Source organism: Epinephelus lanceolatus, chromosome 2 (genome assembly GCF_041903045.1).
Source record: "Epinephelus lanceolatus isolate andai-2023 chromosome 2, ASM4190304v1, whole genome shotgun sequence".
Taxonomy (NCBI): Eukaryota; Metazoa; Chordata; class Actinopteri; order Perciformes; family Serranidae; genus Epinephelus; species Epinephelus lanceolatus.
In genome coordinates, this window is record NC_135735.1 from 21,810,421 (window position 1) to 21,817,948 (window position 7,528).

The window sequence follows — 7,528 nt, forward strand, 5'->3', positions numbered from 1 at the left end:
ATTTATCAACTCATGTAAGCATAGCTATCTCAAGAGGTGTGAAGAAAGAGTGAGATCCAGAGAGCGGCGAGGGGAGGGGTGTACGGAAAGAAAGAGCGCCACTGTAAGTAGAGAGGGGAAACGTTCCCATAGCCACTGTCGTTATTTCTTCCCACCCGGACGGTTATTATGGTTTGGAGAGGAGTTCTGGCTGCGTCCCGTGTGGTCGCTGCTACAGTGTGACCCAGTCCAGATGGCCTCTTCTCTTTCTCCCCTGTGTCTGCAACACACTGCTGAGACCGTGACAGACGCACAGCATAGCTAACAGCCCACAGGGAGGATAGAAAGACAGTCAGACACACAGACAGATAGACATGAGGTGTTTCAAGCAGGATTAGTAGAGGAAAAACCCGAATCAGCCCCTCCAGGATGTTACAATGGTATGTTGCAACAGTTAACGCAAATTTAGCCAATCCATGTGGATTCGGTGCAACCTTGCAATGCTGTCCAATCACCGCAACTTTACTGCAAATTTTCAGCGTATTGATTCACATATTGATTAGCACAACACAGCTAATATATCAATGGTTATTTATGGGTTTAAAAACAAAATTGAGCTGTTTCGGTGTTGGTGTGAGATTGCTGGGAGTGCTTTACAGATGTTAGCCGCTGCTGTGTTAGCTTGGGCTAACCAGGAAGAGAGAGGAGTAGGAGAACGGCTCCCGGGGTCGGCCCTTCAGCACTGCCTCAAACGGCAGGTCAGCAACAATCAGCTGTTGCATCTCCTCCATCACGAATAGATTCTAATTCTGTTGGAAACACTAATAATAGGCCCTTAATCTGAGACAGCATCTCAACTACTTTTGCAATTTTCACTTGCTCCTGCAAATTTATTTCAAAATCTGCCTAAAAACATTTTGCATACTCCCTGTCCAAGCCACTTTTACCTGGCCGGTCACTCCACCTCACATATCACTTCCTACTCTGCTTAGCTTTAAATGGTAAATGGACCTGCATTTGTATAGTGCCTTTCTAGTCATCAGACCACTCAAAGCGCTTTTTACACTGTGAGTCACATTCACCCATTCACACACTGGTGGCCGAAGCTACCATACAAGGTGCCACCTACTGCTCATTTTTACACACTCACACACCGATGGAACAGCCATCGGGCCATTGACATGCAGACTGAAGGAGCCTGGGATTGAACCGCTGAGCTTTCAATTGGAGGATGACCTGCTCTACCTCTGAGCCACAGCCGCTTTACTTTCCATGTAAGGGAGACTACAGCCCCACTGATTTAATTGCCAAATCTGGGTATTCTGACTTTAAATCTGTGAGTTAATCTATGGGTGGGTCACATAAATCATATGCTGTGGCCTTTGATGTCATTCCCATTTGAAGGTACTTTGGTACATCACTTTTTGCACCGCCACAGTGTTCGTCCTGATTCTGACTTAGTTAAGTTCAGTAGTAGGTTCAGTTGGTTGCACTGTTTATAAGGGTCATAGTTTAACAGCTGCCTGTTTGCATCAAAGTTGTTTCGTCAAGATCATGTCTGTGGCTTTAGCAGTTTTTCAGTGAGCTTTAAACAGAAACTTACCTGCTAAAACCTTCTGAACAGTTAAGACACAATGCTGATTACGTATAGTCAGTCAGTTTAAAGATTTGGTGTTGAAAATTTGCTCATACATGTACTTAACATCTCGACCTTGTCTCCAAGAAATTAGTATGCTACTGAGATGCTTACTTAAATATGTTGTTGGGGCAACAATATCGCTGCTTGGATGATGTTCAACGACAACGTCAATGTTTCTTTCAGGTAACAAAACATTACATTTATGTACCACACAGGCTTCAGAAGGTGGTGGTTGGGGAAGATGGCGGGCGTGAAAAGTGCAATACTTTACGACCAGGATTTCAGTTTGTGTCCAGACCTGAAAAAGAAAATTGGAACCCTTTCTTTAAACCCCAGCTTCACAAGTCAGAAAATGGTGATAATCCCTCCAGCAGAGTTTAAGGAGACTTGTGGAGTTGTTTACCTAGGAGCACTAAAGCTGTTTGCTTCAACACTTCATGTTGGATTTTCCTTTAATTTGCACCCACAGCTCCTTCAGCTGCTGTACACCTGTCCTCACTGTTGTTTGAGAGAACACCACCCATATCTTGTCAAGCCTGAAATGATCAAACTGACACGGAGAGCTTCATCATTATGGCCTCTGACCGTCTGACCGTGAACCGTTGTCTGCCAGCTGCTCCTCTCCTCACACTCCTCTCAGCTACACAGGTGCATCCGTCCAGTCTATCTCACCTCTGAACACCTGGGCCCTCCTGCCGACCAGCCCCTGCCCTGCAAGTTCCATCTCATCTATTATCACTGACAGACAGGCACCACTCTTCACTTCGCAGCCAGTAACAAGCTCCCAACATGTGGGATCTCCTCAGTCCCTCAGACACCTCTGTGCTCTGTTGTCACCTTTATAATCCGTGCTTCACCACAGATATACTTTTTATTTCAACAAAAAAAAAGATCTTTTTCCATTCACTGTCCTAGCTGTTTCATTATTTGCCCTCCATTTATTTATATCAACTGAAGAAGTCCCTTTTTCATTCACCCATGTTTTCCTCTCAGCTGAAACAACTCTACAATATACTGAGATTTCATACTCAACACCTCACACTGTGCACCTAATATTGTAATCTGTTATATCATACAGTTTGTAATTACTACAATTATCTATAATATTGTACAGTGTAATTATTAACAATGACGATGAGAAATAATCTGTCCTAGAAAGTAGAGCAGGGACTCCACAGGGTTCTGTACTTGGCCCAGTTTTCATCAGGATGGATGGGTCAGTAAAACATCAGGCATTAACACGGGAGTAGACTGCTCGTTTTCTATTCCCAACAGACGGTCAACGTTGTTTGTTTTCAACATGACCACGTACTTATTATTGTAACCATGACGACATAGTCATTTTAACCCAAACCTCAATCTTTCCCTAAACCTTAATCATAGTCTTGTCACATAATAAAACATGTATTTCTCTACATTGGTTTGTAAAGGTTTGGGTAAACACAGACAAATGATGTCGTCCTGCTAATATGAAAACACTTCGATACAATATTTTTTTTTTTTCATTTCATTTGGAAAACGTGTTGGCAGCAGTCCATAGCAGCATGGTTTAAAAATTCCTGTCGAATGCTCAACATTAAAGGTCCAGTGTGTAGGATTTAGGGGCATCTATTGACAGAAATTACATAAGATATTCACATGTTTTCATTAGTTTATAATCACCTGAAAATAAGGATTGTATTGTAAATAAGGATTCATTAACTTAAAATGAGCCATTTATTCTACATTCGGAGCAGGTCCTTGTCTATTGGGTCCACCATGTCCGCCTACAGTAGCCCACGATAGCGGGTTCAATTCTTCCCCTTTCACACTACACTGTCGTGTCCATTAAAGGTATAAAAAACCCAAAAATAATCTTAAAAAATAAAAAATGAAATAAAGTAAGATTCTGCGCTGCAGCAGTCTTGCTGTAGATGCTGACTTTGGACAGCAGATGGTGCAGTTTCACCCTCTCTCGGAGTGTGTGCTTGCTCAGAGGTCAGAGGACACTGGGAAAATTCAGGAAGTGCTACTGTCTGGTAATTGCTGTTATTGTCAACGGTGAGAAGATTTATGAGAAACGTCATATTGTTTAAGCATTAGTTAGCACAATACAGCAAGATGTTGGTTCAGTGTTATCTGCTGTACCCATCTGAACCCTCTGCGGATGCTTGTGGAGTGTTTTATCCACGAGGTAGGAATCGGTTTGATGATGATTTGCGATTTGATGCTTCTAATTTTTATTTGTCGAACGTATTTAGCAGTTGGATGGATGTGTTTTGTCTCCTTTGTAAAGCGAATTAGCTTCTAAGTTTAGCACAAATAGCCTATCAGTGCTTTTCTGTTGTCTCCTCTCCATAGATAGGTCACTGCAGGGTCATTATTTATGCCATATTTGTGCTGGAATACTATTGTTTTTGTTTGTTTGTTTGTTCATTTGAACAAGACCCGTTTATTTTGGAAACTGGAAGCCGTGTTCCTGGGGTGAAAGCCAGTTTTTTTGGACCTGTATTCTTTGGTGCATTTACATTCGTGTGTGATTTATCCCGGCTTTATTCATAATAATAATAATGTATCAATGACAGTGTGAAAACATTGTGACAGTGTGAAAAGGGTCGCTCAGAGAATTATTGCCTGAATCTGTAGCTCCCCTCAGCTTTATGGAGCTTTATAGAGCTTCGGCTCATTGTTTAGCTGTCTGGCCGTAACTTTACCGCTTTGGTTCACTCTCACCGCTCACGTAGCGTCGGTTTTGGCCGCAGCTGTTTCCAGTGAAAGAGTTCTCAAAGCCTACTTTACACTACCTGCTCAGCACCAACGTTCATTTGTTTATTTGATTTCTGTTTTGTGTTTTGGTTTGAGATTTGTGTATTTTTAAAGGCCCATCTAGGGAGGTGCATTGCACACTGCTACAGTATATGGCATTTGTCCATACAATATCCTTGACCCTTGCCAAAATATTGCTTTACATTTCATTTATCTGACATAAATACTGACGTCTTAGGCCCAGGAAAGTGTAAAGAGAGTTTCTGATATATAGCTGCATGAGTTCTTGTCAACACTGATGTAGAAAAAGCTTTATTATACATACATTTTGGCATGTGGCTGCACATTGTGCTGCTCCTTCTCTCTGTATTCAAATCTCTTCTGTAAACATTGCAGGATATGAGTGTTAAAGGACCTCATGCCGTCAAGCTAAAGCAGAAGACAATAAGGAAAAACAAATCTGCCACATAAGCTTTAATTGGGTAATTAGGAAAGCTAGATGAGACACTGCTGGGAGGAGAATTGCCCATTAGCCGGTGATTTTCTTGAGCATGACTATTACTTATAGAATGTAAAGACTTTATGCTACAGTGACCAGTTAATTACATCTATTAGCCAGGACTGGGTGGCAAGTTCACACCTGGAGAAACACACACGCAGAAGAGCATACGATCACGTTTGCTCTCACGTGAAGGCACACATACATGGGTAAACAGGCTACATGTGTTTACACCAGGAAGTATCTGATCCCAGTCTTATGTCTTATTTCCCAGAGCTGCACGGGCAGCCATTTTTAGAAAAGAAGGATTGATTCCACGAGCTGACAGAGTAAATGTTGAATGTTTAAAGAAACAAAGGCATTTCTTCCTCTGAGAACATTTCCTCTCATGGGTTATGCCAGTTGTGACCTTTAAAGTCAGGCGTGGTAACCTTTAAAAGCCATCATGTTTTAATGTGAATCTGGTTTCTTAACTGAACAGCTGGCTGGTTGTGTGGATTCACTCAGTGCGGCCATTTTTTCTCCACCACAGCTCTGGATTTGTGTTCTGCAGGGAGAGATTTCTTTGCTTGACTGATGGATCTCATATGAACTCTCATTTGTCATTTAGTAGGTGTTGGTGTGACGGTGTGGACATCCAGTGGTGGAAATCTACTGCCAAACAGTGACACCTACTGGCCAAACGAAAGACCACTTGGAAGACAAACCATTACAGATTATTATTATTATTAAAGCTCAAACTGTTGTTTCCTGCTTATATTAGAGACAGTTTCTTAGAAACCACTTCTTAAATCGTTTTAAAGACAAGCACTGGGCATCTTATTGGATAATTGAATCCTTCAGTAATCAGACTCATTGAGATAAATGTTTGGCCACCTGTTACAACACATGATATCAGCAACATTTTCAGCAACATTTTGAGATCCACTTTCTACTTACATCATGCATCGGGCACTTGGGGGTGCAGGGGTTTGGATAGCATACAAACAGTTGTATTTAGTCACTTCTGTTATTTCTGATATATTTGCTACCTTGTTGAGGGTTTGTGTATGACTGTATTTGTTTTGTTTTTCCTTTATTTGTGCTTTCTTTATTCATTTTTGCTTTGTGCATTGTTAGTTATTCACCCTGGTTTCATGTCACAATGGTATCTCACATCTTGGAAAAAATCCAGTTAAAAAAAAACTTTTACTAGTCTTGAATACATTCTCATTGAGGCGTTTTGTGTTATCCTGTATGACTGGTTATATGTTCAATTTGTTGGGTGTGGCAGTCAGGAAGAGTAACTGCTCCCTTAGTGGATGCTAATTATAAATACTAGTCTTGCTGTAACTGCAACTTGACCGCGATCCAGTCAAGTTGCAGTTACAGTTTACATCCATGTCTGTCCAGACTCATACGTAGACATGACAGTAGACGATGCTTCAAAAATGGATGCAAAAAAACCCTACAATTTCTAAAACATGGATGCTTCACACACATCTTACGCCCCCAGCAGCACAGAGGATCAATACGATCAGCACAGATTTGAAGTGGACACCCAAGATTAGAGTCACTAATTTAGTATCCATACAAATGTTTCCCTTTCTGTCCCTGAGATATAACAAATAATGGTCACAAAAGTGACCTTTGACCTTTTAGTAATAAAATGTGATCACTATATCCTGTTAGACATTTGTGTGAAATTTTGTCATAATTAGCTCATAAATTCTTGAGTTACAGTGACCTTTGACCACCACAATCTAATCAGTTTATCGTTGTGTCCAAGTGAATGTTTGTGCCAAATTTTAGGAAACTCCCTCAAGGTGTTTTTCAGATATCACATTCACGAGAAGAAGACAGACAGATGGAGGGAGGGAGGGACAAAGTGAAAATGCTGATAATTTGTCTAATTTATGTATCCAAAATGCATCTTCTTTCCAGAGGCAATAAATCTAATTTGTTTGTTCTCTATGTGACCTTTAAAATAATAATAATAAACAATAATAACATTTATTTGATATAGCATTTTTTACAGAAATGAAATTCACAAAGTGCTTCACAAAATACAATCAAACAATGCAATCAATAAAAACAAAGACAATATAACAAATAAAACAAAGCAACAAAAATAAAGTAAAACATAGAGCAAATGAGGCCTCAAACAGAAACATACCAGGGGACAAGCACTCGACAGTTTAAGGTGGGACAAAAGCCATTTTGTAAAGATGTTCCTCAGTTGTTTTTTAAAAGTTTCCAAGGAGACCACAGACCGAAAACCTAATGGAAGAGAGTTCCATAGTGCTGGAGCCACCACTGCAAGGGCATGATCACCTTTTGTTTTCAGTCTGGAGCAGGGGACAGCCAGTAGGTCCTGTTCTGAAGACCTAAGGGACCTACTGACGATATATGGATGGAGGAGATCACTGATGTAGTCAGGTGCCTGACTGTAGAGGGCTCTATGCGTGAGAACAAGAATCCCAAAGTGAATCCTGAACCTGATGGGAAGCCAGTGTAAAGAAACTAAAATGTCAAATAGGTCAACACTGCAATTGTTTATGTGTCCATTCATTTGTAGCCACAAGCATGGAAGATGAGTAATTGATAAGCAAACCTGACATTGGATATAACATGCTTGACAATACGTGGTCACGTTTTCAGATCTTTTTGGTGTGTGAAGATCAAAA